Source organism: Euprymna scolopes, chromosome 13, assembly GCF_053919585.1.
Source record: "Euprymna scolopes isolate OS-2025 chromosome 13, ASM5391958v1, whole genome shotgun sequence".
NCBI classification, from domain to species: domain Eukaryota; kingdom Metazoa; phylum Mollusca; class Cephalopoda; order Sepiida; family Sepiolidae; genus Euprymna; species Euprymna scolopes.
The window spans coordinates 34,349,413-34,365,557 of NC_136494.1; the positions used below are offsets into that span (position 1 = coordinate 34,349,413).

At 34.2% G+C, this 16,145-nt stretch overlaps 1 protein-coding gene and 1 pseudogene across 1 annotated transcript in view; one reads left to right on the plus strand and one right to left on the minus strand.

Annotated features, from left to right (window-relative positions):
* The window catches only part of LOC145291965 (bone morphogenetic protein 1-like), a 725,795-nt gene that overhangs the window by 130,022 nt on the left and 579,628 nt on the right, over positions 1-16,145 (plus strand). The gene's annotated exons all lie outside the window — the stretch shown is intronic.
* Positions 13,186-13,304, minus strand: LOC145292669 (5S ribosomal RNA; annotated as a pseudogene).

Below are 16,145 nucleotides of genomic sequence, written 5' to 3' on the forward strand. Positions count from 1 at the left end.
CGAAATGCAAGTTTTTATTTCTATTTTTGTGAATATTAAGCACAAGATTTATGCAAATCACTTTATTCAGACTAAAACTAAAAAGGAATATTGTATTTGTACTTGTTTATAGCATTAAAATAGTACAACAGTTTCACGTGTGTACGTGTGTGCGTTTTTCTCCCGTCGACATAACTTTGGCAATTACTTTTATTATTCTGTTATTTATGATCAATCGAACATTTATTCAAATCAGAAATGCAATAGTGTAAAATAAAACGAACGTTATTTTCAGACTACTTGTCCTTTTCTTTGTTTTCTTCTTCTACGGTTTCCTCTTTTCAATTTTGATTCCCGCCGCACGGCGCACCACACCACCGGAATACACGATGGTTCATTCTTCAAATTTGTCCGATTCATGTAATACCGAAAAATATAAATATGGATTCTTCTTTTTTTATCTTTCTTTCTTTCTTTTTTTCTTTCTTTCTTTCTTTCCTTTCTTTCTCCATGAATCATTTGATAATGTTGGGAAAAACGTTATTTTATTTAACAGCTCATGTATTAAACATATATTCAAAACATATCCATCATTAAAACGAGAGGCGAAGACCAAGTGCGATTAACACCTTTATTTACAGCTAAAATTTATGAAAGACAAGGAACGTACATTATTATCGCTAAGATAATCAAACGCACTTACCATCTGAGCTAACGTATTTGCTGCTGAGAAGGAAGAAATATATGAATATATATGCAAAGTGATATATATATATATATATATATATGTGTGTGTGTGTGTGTGTGTGTGTGTGTGTGTGTGTGCGCGCACGCGCGTGTGTAGGTGTGTGAGTGTGTATACATTTAAGTTTATAGAAACGAAACAGACAAGAATTTTTTTATTCATTGATTATTGATTTATTTTCACGATATCAATAACCTTAAAGGATCCAGTTTATATATATATATATATATATATATATATATATATATATATATATATATATATATATATATATATATATATATATATACGTTTTATTTTTTATTACCGTATCTTTCTGGTAAGTTACATTATTGTTTCGGCTACACGGCCGCTTTTTTGGCCGTCTGTAGTGTCCTCAGACTTTTACAGAAATGTTCACTATATCATCCCAAAATAGCGAACATTTCTGTAAACGTCTGAAGAAGCTACAGACGGACAAAAAAAACGGCCGTGTAGCCGAAACAATAATGTAACTTAACAGAAAGATACGGTAATAAAAAATAAAACGCATATTTGCTCTACAACAGTATTGAGCACTTTCTTCAGTTTTTATTAATTACCATCTCCACTATATATATATATATATATATATATATATATATATATATATATATATATATATATACATATATATATATATGTATGTATGTATGTATGTATATATATATACTCGGCCACGCGTTGCTGTGGCTCAGTTTGTTTAAGTGAAACACAAAAACAAAAAAGACAAAATGTATGCTTCTTATGCTTATGTTGTCAATATTTGTGAATACACAATATTTTGAGGTGTCCCTTTTTCTGTTGAGATGTAGAGATTGTTTGATTTTCTGACTGTAGAACACGCAACATATACTTGTCCATGTGAGAAGCAATCAGCGTGTAGATGTAAGTCACACAAATGTAAAAATTGTGCCTGAGCCTTGTTAATGGTTATTGCAAACGCCAAGCTAATTGTGAAGTATAATATCTTAAATTACAATGGTATATCCGTTTAAATCATTCTATGCACGTTCACTACTTGTTCTTCCTGAAGTTGACAGAGGGGAAAACATGAGAGTTTAATTTTACTATAGGCATGTATGCGAGCAGGCACTTGAAAATTTCGTAAATTAAAAAAAAAAAAATAGCCGATTTTCTTTTTGTATGAAAGTATAGTGTTTTATCCAAAATAAATCGATAGAAAAATTGAAAAGAAAACTGTTTAAAGACTAAACCAACACATTAAGTGGGAGGCCGTGTCAGAAAGAAGAAATAAAGAAGAAAAGAATTTTAAAATGTTATAGGATAAGTTTTTAAAAAAAGGAAATAGTTTGGCAAACTGTTGTTTTTTTTTATTCAAATAAATATCCTTATTATCGTATATTTTTTGGGAGAAAATATATTGCTTTCAAATATAACTAATGAGAATATTCGTGAATATTTTGGTGCGTCTTCGTTATTGTAGCGAAATTCGGAAATCTAAATATTGATTTTCAAGTGAAACCAATAGTATCTATTGAATTGCCATGTCGCAGTAATGAAAATATCCAAAACTTACGGAAAACAATAAGGTAGAAATTAATTATTAAAGAAAATAGTTTTCGAAGAAATTAGAAATTTTAGCTATTTAACTTGTGTTTACGTCACATGTCACGTGACAAACCAAACATAGCCGAAATCATTTTTCGTTGAATCATGGGAAATTAAAATAATTTAGACATGACAGTTAAGTAGATAAATTGACAAAAAATATAAGTAGTTATTATGTTGTTTTTTTTTTAATTAAATATCAACTTTTCTGCTGGCCGATTTCACTACAATTATGAGAAAGCACCCTTTTTATCGGCTGACCTGTGCAATGAATACCCGGTATATTTTTGGTACTCTTGAAGAATTTGATCCGGATCCTCGGGAGTTTTCATCAGTTATGGTTCGGGCACTACCGGCAGTCACCGAATCAAGTTTAGTAAAGTAAGAGACGTAGACAAATTTCAAAAGAAACAAACCGAAAAAATAGAAATACAATGAATAAAAAAATAACAAAAACCTACCGTAAATTTACTGAATATATATATATATATATATATATATATATATATACTAGTATGGGTGCCCGGCGTTGCCCGGGTGTTTGGAGGTGTATGCTAAGCAAAAAAACAAAAAAAACGGTCAATTTTTTTAACTTTGGCCCCTATTATAACCTCTTAACATTTATTGTTTGGGGCTCAAATCAAGTTATTAAGATAGATCCATATCCAAGAAACCTATATCTAAAATTTCAAGTGTTTAGGCCCAAAATTGTCGGAGGAGGTTGGTAGAGTTCTCAAAGGTCAAATCCTTGAAGTTTGACCCCTTAACAGCCACATTTCTGGCCGAAAATCGATCACATAAGTTTTTCCAAATCTCAGTGCCCTGTATATCAATTTTCGAGTATATAGACTAAAAATTGACAGAGTTATTGCGATATATATATATATATATATATATATATATATATATATATATATATATACCCAAAAAATTGCATTTTGTATTGTTTATTTACTTTTATTATTTTTTTCATTTTTTTATCAACAAAAGTTGGGGGGGGGGCAGGAAAAGATTAATTTTTTTACCATAAATTGTTAGGTGAAGGCTTTTTCAAGAAAACTGACATTTTTTCAATAGAATTTACAAATTATTTTTTGTCAACAAATGTTTAAAATAATAAACAGAAAAAATACTCCCATCATCTAAGAAATAATTAAAAAATTACATTTTTCATGGAAAAAAACAAATGTCGATTTAGTGTTTCAACATTTGAACAACGATCGGCTTAATCCAGTCAGTCTCCCCTACTTAATTTTGAAATTATATATTTCTTGATCTGTCATACTTGAGTTTAAAATAGCCTTTTCATCGATCGATCAAACTTAATTTTGAAATATAATTTTTGTTGATTTGTCATGCTTAAGTTTAAAGGAACATTTTTTTATGATTGTTACGTTTAGAATTAAAATAGCATTATACTCTCTTGTCACGTTTAACTAATATGAATTTGGCAAGTAATTTTTTTAAAGACGGCTTTATGTTTTGTGTGTGAATTCACAGTTGTCGTCTGTCATTTTCCAGATTATAGGCTTTAAAATTGAGATTTTTCAGCTCCCTCGTGGTTTTCTGAAAACATTTAATTTCACAGGATTTTTTTGTTGATTGATTTTCTACCGAAATCTGCATCCGGATAACTTTAGGTCTCGTCGTAACTAACTGACAGAATAAGGTGTTTAATACTTCCTGGCCAAGTACCGTATCTAAGCCGAAGAAAATGAATGCTGCCTTATAAAATCTGCCAATGGTATCCGGTGCCAGAATTAGACACCTCTTTTAGTTTCTACAGGTTATTTTTAGCAAAAACCTCGTGTAACTTTAGATCTAAAAATGAAAAAGTAAATCAACCATTTTGAATTTATTCTATACTTTGATCTAAAAGAAAATGGATTCATGGAGAAAAAAAAAACGCGCAATTTATATTTTTCGATATTAGATTAATCATGTAGGGAAATCGATTCTGGTGATGCACCAGTTCTGAACATCGGTTGAGTTTTTTCCACTTGATTGTGTCTGAAATCCCCCCCCCCTGTGGGACTCCTACAAAACGAAGAATCCCCCGGTAAGCAATATCCCTATCTTAAATGTAAAGCAAGAACTAAATGTGTTATAGTTATGTATAATGTACGTCGCTTGTCTTTATAATTGTCACGTGTAGATAAATATGTAACTGTCCTAATGATGAATGTGTTTGAGATATATGTTTAATACATGAGCTGTAAAATAAAATAATGTATATTATAACAATGATTTACCTGGTGGAAAGGCATGTTTCCGAAAAAATGTATGGTCCATCATAATCAGATTCATTTGTGAGGATCGTTAAATAATACAATTTTATATTGATTGTCGTTGAGAACACACCATGAAGATCTGCTCAACGACGAGGATCATGAAATTTTAGTGTATGCACACACACGCACACACACACCACACACACGCGCACACGCACGCACACACACACACACACACACACACACACACACACACACACACACACAATAGCGTGTGTGTTCTTTTGTGTGTCACACTTACATCCGGGTCGTTTGATTGTTATGTTCTTCTATTTCTTGTCATAAATAATTTTACTAAGAATTCTTCATAAGTTTTGGTTTCGGTTTCGACTCTAGCTGATGGCACTTAAACCATCTATCTTTTTTTATATAAATAATTTTTTCAAGAATTCTTCATAAGTTTTGGTTTCGGTTTCGATTATGGCTGAAGGAACTCAAGTTATATACATATATTTTTTTCGTAAGTTTTTATTTCGGTTTCGATTCAAGCAAATGCACCCAAGTCATATGGATATATGTTTTTATTTTTGAAATTGCAACATTATGATATATAAAAATCGATAGAACATTAACTATAATAATATATACGAAATCTGCAACAATTTAAATCTCATATTTAAGGCTTTACCGGGCGTTCGTGGTAGCTTAGATAAATATCTTTTGCAGTCTTAACAAAAAAGCTACAATAATATCAGAGCATCTCTATTTACACTGAACATCTACAGAATTCCAACATCAATATATTACATATGAATGAGTACCCTGTGGAATTTTCACAGGTCCTGCTAGTAATGTTATTATTTAGACACTCATTTGTAACATGTACTTTCACCTAACAATTTAATAAACAAATGATACAGTAAAACTTGAATTTAACTTTACTCAACAAAAATAGCACTGTGCCTTTTCTGCATAAGTACCTAAAATTTTTATTTATTTTACTAGTTGACCCGTGTCTTGGCGTTGCCTGAGAAAGATTCTTAAAAAATGACATGCCCATCCTTGAACGATTCAGCACGACCTTTTTCATGCAACTCTACATATGTGTATTGATATTTAGTGGGAACTCTGACAGGATAAAATTCATTTCACTTTATTGGCTACTAGCTGATGTACCTGCCGTTGCCCAGTATTAAACGTAACGTTAAATTGCTGAACAAAATTAAAAAGAAGAAATTGAGACATGGTCATGCGAGTATTATGGTTTTGTTTTTTTATAAACAGTTCACTTCCTATAAGTAAAAAAAACATCAATATATTACATATGAATGAGTCCTCTGTGGAATTTCTGCAGGTCCCGTAGGTCCCGCTGTATATATAAATATAGGAGGCATTACTTTTGGAGCATCTCTCGTAAGATTGAAATGCATGAAATCAAACAACGCAACATAATTTACATAGAAAGTTAAAAAGTTATTCTAGCAAATAACCTAACAATTTAATAAACAAAAAATATCGTAAAGATGTAAATCTAACGTGAAAATACTGTGAAAAACAACTTTTTTAAAAGTAAAAAAAAATTGAATTTTTAAAAGTAAAAAAAAATTGAATTTTTACTTGATTAAATAATTCGAAATACTAAAAATGATTTTTGTTTTAATTTTTTTTTTTTTTTTTTTGTGCAATAATTTATATCAGTTCGAAATAGGTCAAACTTAAAAAAAAAAAAAAATTGTTAATAACCGGTTTGTTATATAAAAAAATGTCCATTGATGTCGGCACACTGCTAGGAATTCGGAATAGGGGCATGTGAGCGATAAAAAGCGAAAGCAGAATCAGGGAGACAACATCTACATGAGAACGTTTCATTTAACATACTTCTAAAAATTAATGCAGTTGCTCATACAAACTCTTAGTTAATGCGGTGTGAATTTACAGGGAAAGAATGCTTGAAAAAAATTTTTTTTTTTCAAAAAGAAACTAACTTTAGTTTTTTTCTCTTTTATTATTACAATTTCATCCCAAATAAGGCATAGTACCACTTTGATGAAGGGGGCTACTATCAGGGACATAAGTGGCAGGGATACTATTTGGGGAGTTGTGCAGCAATATATCTGTTCATATTACACTTGAACTTCTGCATGTCAGTACAGTTGGGGAAGCAGGAACCCAGAAAGGAAATCTAAAGTCTAGCAGTTCTGGGGAAGAAACTATTAGAGTAGAAGGCTTTCTTGCATCTTGGGATCTCTACTGTGAAGGGGTGGGATTTTGCTACTTGTTAGGTTTGTCGGGTTTGTTGGGAGTATTTAAGTCGAGGAGGTACAAAGGCTTGTAGTTTCGTCAGAGCATCCACCGTTCAAATACTTGTAAAACAGGCAGAGGGATGCAACATTTCGTCGATGGGACAGAGGTTGAAGCTTGGATGACAGTTCAGGACCTATTAGGCTGGTGACTTTCTTTTGAACAATGTCAAGGAGGGAAAGACTAGTAGCAGATGCGCCAGCCCAAATGTGACAACAATACTTCATACGTGAGTGAATGGTGGTCTTATAGAGGTACAGGATATTTTCAGGCGTAAGTAACCTTCTAACCTGGTAGGGAGAACCCACCTTCTTTGTAGCAGCCTTGGCAATTCTCTCGATGTACCTGTTCCAACTCATGTTCCCTGTGAACGTCAAGCTGAGAAGTTTGAACAAAGTACTTTCAGGTAATGTATTTTTAATCATAGCTATTGGTGGTTGAGAAGGTTTCTTGTATTCGTGGTTGAGAAGGTTTCTTGTAATTATTGAAGGAAACGAGCTTAGTCTTAGCAGCCTCAAACATTACCATCCATTTACAGATTGGAGGTTTTCCACTAGGGTTTCCGCCATTACCTTGGATATGTGTTCATTCGTTTAAGTTGATTTAGTCTCAACTAGTTACCAAGGTGGATAGCTAGATCGCCACAAGAATAAAAGCATACAGAAAGGGAAAAACTGGTCACTTTCTGGTAATCATTTTAATGAAAACTTGTTATAGATGAAACTCCCTCTCTTGTTTACTTGGAATATTCTGTTCCGTACACATCTCTCTGTACTATGCGTGCCTTAGGCTTTGAAACTCAGACAGGTTTCGAGAGTTATATAGGCTTCTGTTAAAAGAACAGCAGATTACAATGGTATGGTCATGTTGAACGAATTGATGAAAGTTCTTTGGTTAGTAGATGTAGGACAATTGAGATAAGATGTTCAGTTGACCGTGAGAGACAAAAAAAAAACACACAGAAAGAAGTAAATTGGTAGAAAGAGGGATAAATAAATACCTGGACAGGGGTAGTTTAATTTGGAAGTGAATTTCGAAAAGCCATTCAGTGCATGCCAGCATGGAAAATGAACGTTACACCTGAAAGTATCCTGTACCTCTACAAGACCACCATTCATCCATGTATGGAATATTGTTGTCACATTTGGGCTGGTGCATCTGCTACTAGTTTTTCACTCCTGAAACATTGTTGAAAAGATAGTTGCCAACCTAAGAGGTCTTAAACTGTCAGGTAAACTTCAACCTCTGTCGCATTGATGAAATGTTGCATCTCTCTGCCTCTTCAACAAGTATTTTAATGGTGGATGCTCTGACGAACTACAAGCTCTTGTCCTCCCTCAACGTAAATACCCCCAACAAACCTGACAAGCGGCAAAATCCCACCCCTACACAGTAAAGATCCCCAGATGACAGAAAGCCTTCTACTCTAATAGTTTCTTCCTCAGAAATGCTAGACTTTGGAATTCCCTTCCAGGTTCCTGCTTCCTCGATTGTACTGACATGCTGAAATTCAAGTGTAATGTAAACAGACATGTCGTTGCTCAACTCCCTGCATAGTATCTCTGCAATTTACGTCCCAGATAGTAGCTCCCTAGTTCGAAGATGCACTGTTTGGAGAGAAAATTCAATTTTTAAAAAATGCGATGATGATGATGATGATGATGATGATGATGATGATGATGCCGACGACGACAACAACGACGACGACGACGACGACGACGACATCGATTTAATTGGGGTTTACAGGTTTGCCAATTACATTTAATTGTCAATATATTATCATCATCTCAACAAAATAAATACAGACATTAGTGAAACTGTCATTTTCGTCGTTTGTGACTGACAGATCTGAAATGTGACATTTCATGTGTGACTGAACGGAAAGTCATTTCAAATTACCAATAATTACTTGTCTTTCACCAGAAAGCGTAACAGACAGTGAAACATACAATGATGGATAGACTTATGAATCGAGTGACAGATAATGTAACAGCAAGTAATGGACTATTCAACCAACCGCATATCGGAGTATGAACACCTACGGATCAATGAACAGCGTAAATCACCAGCAACAGACAGTAATAATAACCAGTCTAACTTCGAACATATAATGAGCATGTGAAAGTGTTATGGGATAAGCTGATCTACCCATTTCAGAAATAAATGGACTTGCCCAGAGAAAATAAATACAGTTATATATCCATTTCATAGCAGCGACTCACACCATTCATTTGGCGTCAGGTCAAGATCACACACACATGCAAGTCAAGGTTTCGGTCTCCATAATCAGTTCGGCAGAAACTGGGTCGTTTAAGTGAACTTTTATCTGGAGGCATTAGTTTTGGGTAGTCCTAGGAAGTCCACTCTCCTTGCTTCCTTTAAGGATGGAGTAAGTTTATTGTTTGTTGTCTGAGACTAGAAAATGTTGACAATATTTAAACGGCTAGATTGCTCCTCTTTTAGGGTTAATAGTGTAACTCTCCCTATTTTCTGACGTTGTGTCAAATTTTCCTGCAGTGGGAAAATAATAAATACTGCAATTAGTGGCAGTTATGGCCCCAGAATCATGATATCTACTTCTATAACATACGTTTTTTTTTTTTAAATAAACTTTTTGTTAGTTATACTATTATGTTTGTTTTGATTATATCGACCTGTAAGCCTACTAAAGAAAATATCCATATTTTTTTATATATAGCTTCAAATTTAACTGATTGAATGCAGTCGTGTTTGACAAGAAGAAGTATTCCATAACATGTTGTATAACAAATTGATAGAGATTAGGATAGCTCTTTGGGAAGAAAAATTGAGTTCAGTTTGAAATTCGGTATTCAACATACATATTCCAAAGTTCGAAAAAATACATTTGAAGAACTTTGGAGGTCACATCAGTAGAAACGTTGTAAAAATAAGAACCAAAATGGGAACAGTAATCTGAATAGTTCAAATAATGCAAGCGAAAAAATGTTGGTGCTATTTTATCAGATTGTAATCTATCCCTAAAAATATATTGCAGTGAAAAGAAAGATTGTAGGCTGTCAAAACAAATTTTTATGGGAAGTTGGAAAATGGCAAGCGCCCTCAACACAAGCCTAGGAAGAGGTTCAGAGACTGTACAAGGGACAATCTGAAAGTCCTACAACTCGACATTGAAACGTGGGAAGAACTACAAAGGCCGAAGTGACGAAAGCTTGTACATGAGAGTTGTGATGTTCTAGAGAAAAGAAAGCAGGGCTACTGCAATCTGAAGTGAGAGCTTCACAAAGGTTTAATTGATGGTCTTTACCATGACACACAGAGCTGGAAATGTAACTCTTGTTAACGAGTGCTTTTGTCAAAAGCTGGCTACGTCAACCACCTTAAATCACACAAAACTCTTGTTCAGGTCAAGTTTGTACCTATTAGTCCAAACCAAACGATCTGTTTAATATGCAGCTGTTAAAAGAAAAATAACACATTAATCTCATGCCTAATTAATAAAACGACAATTTTTAGGAAAATTTTGACTTTATTCATCCACATCCACCTATCCATCCAGTTCGGCAGTAGCTGAAATTGAACTCACTACACGAGTTTGTAGTGTAATTCAAATCTTGTTGGTAGCGAAATACTTGAAACTTTACCGGGGCTAACAAGGGTATTTTTTTATCGTGACACCATCACTAGACTAGACTAGTCTATGGTGTGCTTAAGATAGTTCCATCTTCCCTCGAGAGAATGATAGACCGCGCCAGTTTCTCAACCAGATATTTTAGCTTGCGGTACATACAGCGCTTCGCCTTCCCAAATGGTCACTCATCTGGTACTAGCCAGACTCGACGTTGCTTAACTGTGGTGATCTGCCGAGAATCTGTGTGCCAATATGAATGTGCCGTATTCATTCACATAGTCTCCTAATGATTCAAATGTTTCCCTAATAATTAAAAAATCTTTTGTAGGACAACTGTTTCCAATATCACTTCTTTATTAAAGCCAAATGTCTTTTGCTGGAGCATTCAGCCAGTAGTTGCTGAGAACCAGATCTGAAGAATGAGGTGTATGTGGTAGCAATTCGAAGTGCAATTCATGTACTTTTGCCATTGTTGCAATTGTCTAGTGACACGGTGCATTGTCTTGGTGAATGAGAATTTTTCTTCATTTGGCACCGTTTTGAGGCGATTCCTTCTTCCAAAGAAACCAATATTTCTATATAATATTTGCTATTTATTGTTCTTCCTTTATCAAGGTAATTGATAAACAAAATAACTTGTGCATCCCAAAATACGGAGGCCAAAACCTTGTATGCTGATGTTTGCATCTTTGGTCATTTTGGACGGCTTTCACCTATTGCTGTCCACTCAGTTGAATGCTGGTTTGATTCGGAAATGAGGTTATTAATCCAGAAACTTTTGTTGCATTGAAACAGTTGCAAACAACGCTCTGAATCGTTAATGTGCAACAGAGTGCAGACGCACATATACAAATATCAAGCCGGGTGCATAGTCACGTCACAGTAAGGAAAAAGAAAAAGACTGTAAAAACACGCGTGCACAGGCCGACAGTGACATTCGAGAGGATAAAGGTCAGAGATAAGGAGCATGATCATGTTTTATTGGGAAAGTACCTGTAAATAAATGTTACAAAAAGGAGTTAAGTTGGTAATCTATATATATATATAAAAGCGAAAATGTGTGTCTGTGTATGTATGTTCGTTTTTTGTGTATGTTCGAGAAAGGCTTTTTTCCGAGAAGCGATCGGTCGGGTCACTACTTTTTAAAACTTTTTATATCACATCTAAATGAAAATACCTATGAGTTAACAACAGGGTCGCCTGTCTATTTAACTTGCCCGAGTTTGAAAAGGTAAATATTCCACATTTTTCGATTGCCGTGTGTGGATTGGGCTTTTTCATATAATAAAAGTGAAACGAAGCTTAAGACATCGTTCCTGGTGCGATCGCCGGGAACGTCCAAATGCAATGCAGAGTTTCTCCTTATATCAGACAATTGCTATTCAATTTGGACAATCCCCTTTTTATAGGGAGCTGGTCCCCCCAACATCTTGGGGAAACAAAAAAAAATTAAAAAAGCTGCCCCCGCAGTAAATCAAATACTGCCCCCCCAGTGAAAGTTGACCTCATTAAGTCATTAAGTACGTGCACCTGCCAATTCTTAATACTTAAATAAATTCAAACATGTTTCCGTTACTATTGCTTGTTCGTTCAGTAGTTAGCGTCGCACATTTTTTTTTCACACTTTAATTTCCAACTTCGCCTCAAGGGTTCAGGTTCGATCCTTCATACTTACCTACTAAAACTTTTTTTTTTAATTTAAACAAACACTCGGGCAACGATTTTTTATTATTCTTTTGTTTCGATTTACCCAAAACCACACACACCTCCAAACACCCGGGCAACCTGGGTACCCCCCCCCCCCGCTAGTGGTGAATAAAAGAAGATAGAAACTTTTAAACACGCCGGAAGTTGGCAAACGTGTTTCTCAATTTAGCTATGGAAGCACAAAATCGATACAATTTTCAATTATATTTTATGTTGTTTTTTTTTTAACTTAATTAAACATAGTTATTTAAAAAGGTATGCGATGAGGTTTTGCCGACCATTTGAACTCCATATACAACTTAATGTATAATTTTATATTTGGCAGACCATTAACATGAATGTAGAAAAAAAAAGATAAATAAAATATATTAATAATTGGAAAACGTTTAATTAGTGTAATTGGTATTTATTTGTTTCCCCACGAAAGCAAAATATGTGACACAAGGTCGTTTTTAATGTGGGAGAAAACCAGCTCCCAAAAAAGTGGCACTCTGACAGTAGGCAAAAATTAAAATTGCCTTAGTATAAAAGAGTTTCCCCTCCATTGACTAAGAACTTAATAAACTTAAGTGAGGAATCAGAACAGATACTACAGTTGGATCTAAGCCCGAAGACCAGATATATTTTCTAAATTATTTTAGCTAGTATATCACTACCTCTTGCATCATCCAAAAGGAAAAGAAAAGAAAAGTGTAATCTCTGAGAGAAACTATCATGATCACAGAACAGATGCTACACTAATCTCTTTCCCTCAATAATAATGTGTCATTAACAGTAATAGGCAGTACTAGTATAGTTTCGGATTCAGACAGATGCCAAATCTCCATTAGTAATAGAACTACATAATGCCTTTATTCAATCTCAAAAAACAATGGATACTCCCTGTAAGAGTAGCTGCTCATGTAATTGTGCAGCAAGTGTTGCACAATCTCAACCACACCTCTCCTGAATCGATACTGCTTGAGCCTAGTGGGAAGGAGAAGTGCTAGACGACTGGAAACAATGCCAAGATAAGCAGAGAGCACATACAGCACCTGGTATTCCCATATGGTCACCCATTTTAGTACTGACCAGGCTCAACGTTGCTTAACTTTGGTGATCTAATGGGAACCAGTGTGTCAACGTGAATTATACTATATAATAGAAGCACAATAGTGTAATGGCTTTATTTCAGCGTGGTACCAAAAATACATAAGTACCAAAAATACATAAGTACCAAAATCTTATATATAAAACTCACTATGTCTGTATGTCTCTCTTTTATCAAAATTCATCTCCACCAAGACATGAGGCCACAGAGCATTGCGAAGCAAGTCAAACGATTGCATTTTTTGTGGACGTTTTTATGAGTTTTTTAGCTGGTAAAAATAGCTGCTAAGGTGTCAAGTGACAATAACTCAAACGGTAACAACTAAACCTGGAGCGCTATATTTTTTGGAGAAGCAAGAAGAAGTGCTAAACGACTGGAAACAATCCCAAGATAAGTGGATAGCACATACAGCACCTAAAATTCTCAAATGGTCACCCATTTTAGTACTGACTAGGCTCAACGTTGCTTAACTTTGGTAATGAAAACCAGTGTGTCAACTTGAATTATACTGTATAATAGAAATACAATAGTATAATTAATAGAAGTAATAGCATGGTTTCGGCTTCAGACAGATACCAAATTTTTTATAGTAATATCAAAGTTTGGAGAAAAATCAATCATATTACAATTGATAAGACTCTAATGCGAGAAACCGACATATTTGATCTGTTCAATTGAATTTGTTCCGATTATTGGCTTTTTTCTATAACGATTTTAAAATTTGCTTGTACCAAAAATGTAAATTAAGTTTTCTAAGAAAGATAACCAGCCTCGTATGAGTAAATATACGAGTGTAGTATTGTAGCGTGTAAGTATTTGCTCCATTCTATGAACAGCATAACATATCTTTTGGCTTTATTTCTGCATAATTTGATTTGTTTTATCTGCTATTCTCTCGTCGACACTCTAGGTCCGTCCGATGTAGGACAAGGAATTTTTTTTTTTTTTTAATTAGGAAATTTTTTTATATACACATTTGCTGAACACTGCCAAAAGTTTTCTTTTTTATTAATTTTATACTGTCATTACATTTTTATATTTCGTTTTTACAGTTACACCAGACACTAACATAAGCATTCTCATGACAGTTTTCTAAGCTTTACTACTTCTGTACTGACTTATGATAAATTGGAAGTGGCTGTTTTGTTTTTGACACCATCACTAGAAGATTTACTTATAGAGCTAATGAACTCTTTCTACATGTTTTTTTTTTGTTTTTTTTTTTCAGAGATTTCTGGGTGCTTATGAATTTTCGGTACCACGCTATTTTTAAATAGTATTTTCAGGCTAAATTCAAGTTTCATGATATCTTTTTTATGTTAAATTGTACGATGGAAGCACAGACAGTAACACAATACCCTCCCCTCCCCATGTTTAGAACGGCTTTTGAAATAATAATGTTATTATTTCAGCGCGGTACCAAAAATACATAAGTACTGAAATCTTATAGATAAAACTTACTATGTCTGTCTGTCTCCAATTTTTCAAAGTGCATCTCCACCAAGACACGAGGTCACAGAGCAGCGCGAAGTAAGTCAAACGATTGCATCTTTTGTGGATTGTTTTTATGAGTCTTTAGTTGGTAAAAATAGCTGCTAAGGTGTCAAGTACAATAACTCAAATGGTAACAATTAAGCCTGGAACGCTATATGTTTTGGTTTCAGTTTCGATTTAAACTGATGGCACCTAAGTCATAGTTTGTTCGTACTTTTGAAATCACTAATATATATTAGGTACAATATAATAATTAGTAGAGAATTGGTTAATAATAAATACAAAATCTGCATAAATCAAAATATCATATTTAAGCGTATTTTACGACCAGGGAACGACGGGCGACTTGCTAATGTATCATATATGTTTTCCGTACTTCATTTTATTGTTGGAAAATATCCCTTCTTTGGGGGGGGGGATATTTTTTTATAGTTAAACTATTTTTCATATTCCACTCGGGCAACGCCGAGACACCGATCCTACTACTTTATTCACATAACTGGCTAAACATTAACATTTCCTTTAATTAACTATGGGATACTATGGGATTTGCTATTTGTTTATGGATATTTCAAGCAATGTTTGTTAAATATTAATAGAAGGATTAAACATTTACTGTGACGATCAGAAGAAATAAATTTTATGAAGGGAAAATGAAATCTCCTGGCATTAAATTTGTATTTTCTTATTTATTTATAGAAATCTGTAAAAACTAAGTAAAAACACGGCTTTGAGGTGATAAAATGCCTTGTAGCCATTCGAGCAAGTAATAAGAGTGCGGAAAGGGCTCCCTTAAATTTTCTAGAGGAGTTTGTGTAGCAAAATGACGGGCATGCCTGATTATATGCTGGCAGCTCTCGTGAAGTAATGTGAAGCAGGAACGTGCAGACGGGGATGGTGCTAGGGTTATCCAAGAACCTGTCCCCTTTACTCCCGTTTTAAAAGTGCCCTTTTCAGAGGAATGTATTATAGGCATGTGCTCCTTACTATATTTTTGCCGTTTTTCTTCTTCTTGAGCACCTGTCCTGAAGAAGTTCTCAGCACGTCACTGATGTGAAGTCACATTACGCATATGCAATTACGATGGTGCCGACTTGGATAAACAGGTTGTTTTCAGAGAAGTAAGGCGATTCCAAGAGTTGTGAATTTGGTCCATAATATACGTACGAAGTAAGTACAGTACTGAAGCGTGACAAAACCACAAAAGAAGGATAAATAAAGACCTAGCCAGAAATAGGTTCGTTTGGAAGTCAGTTTCTAAAAGCTGTCCAACACATGCCAGCATATAAAGTTGCTGTTAAACTGTAAATGATCAATAAAATTGAAGCACATTAACTTCAGTTAACCATGCAATTTTTATGCATTCTGCTATTTGTTTTTATTTACTTCCTTCGGCAC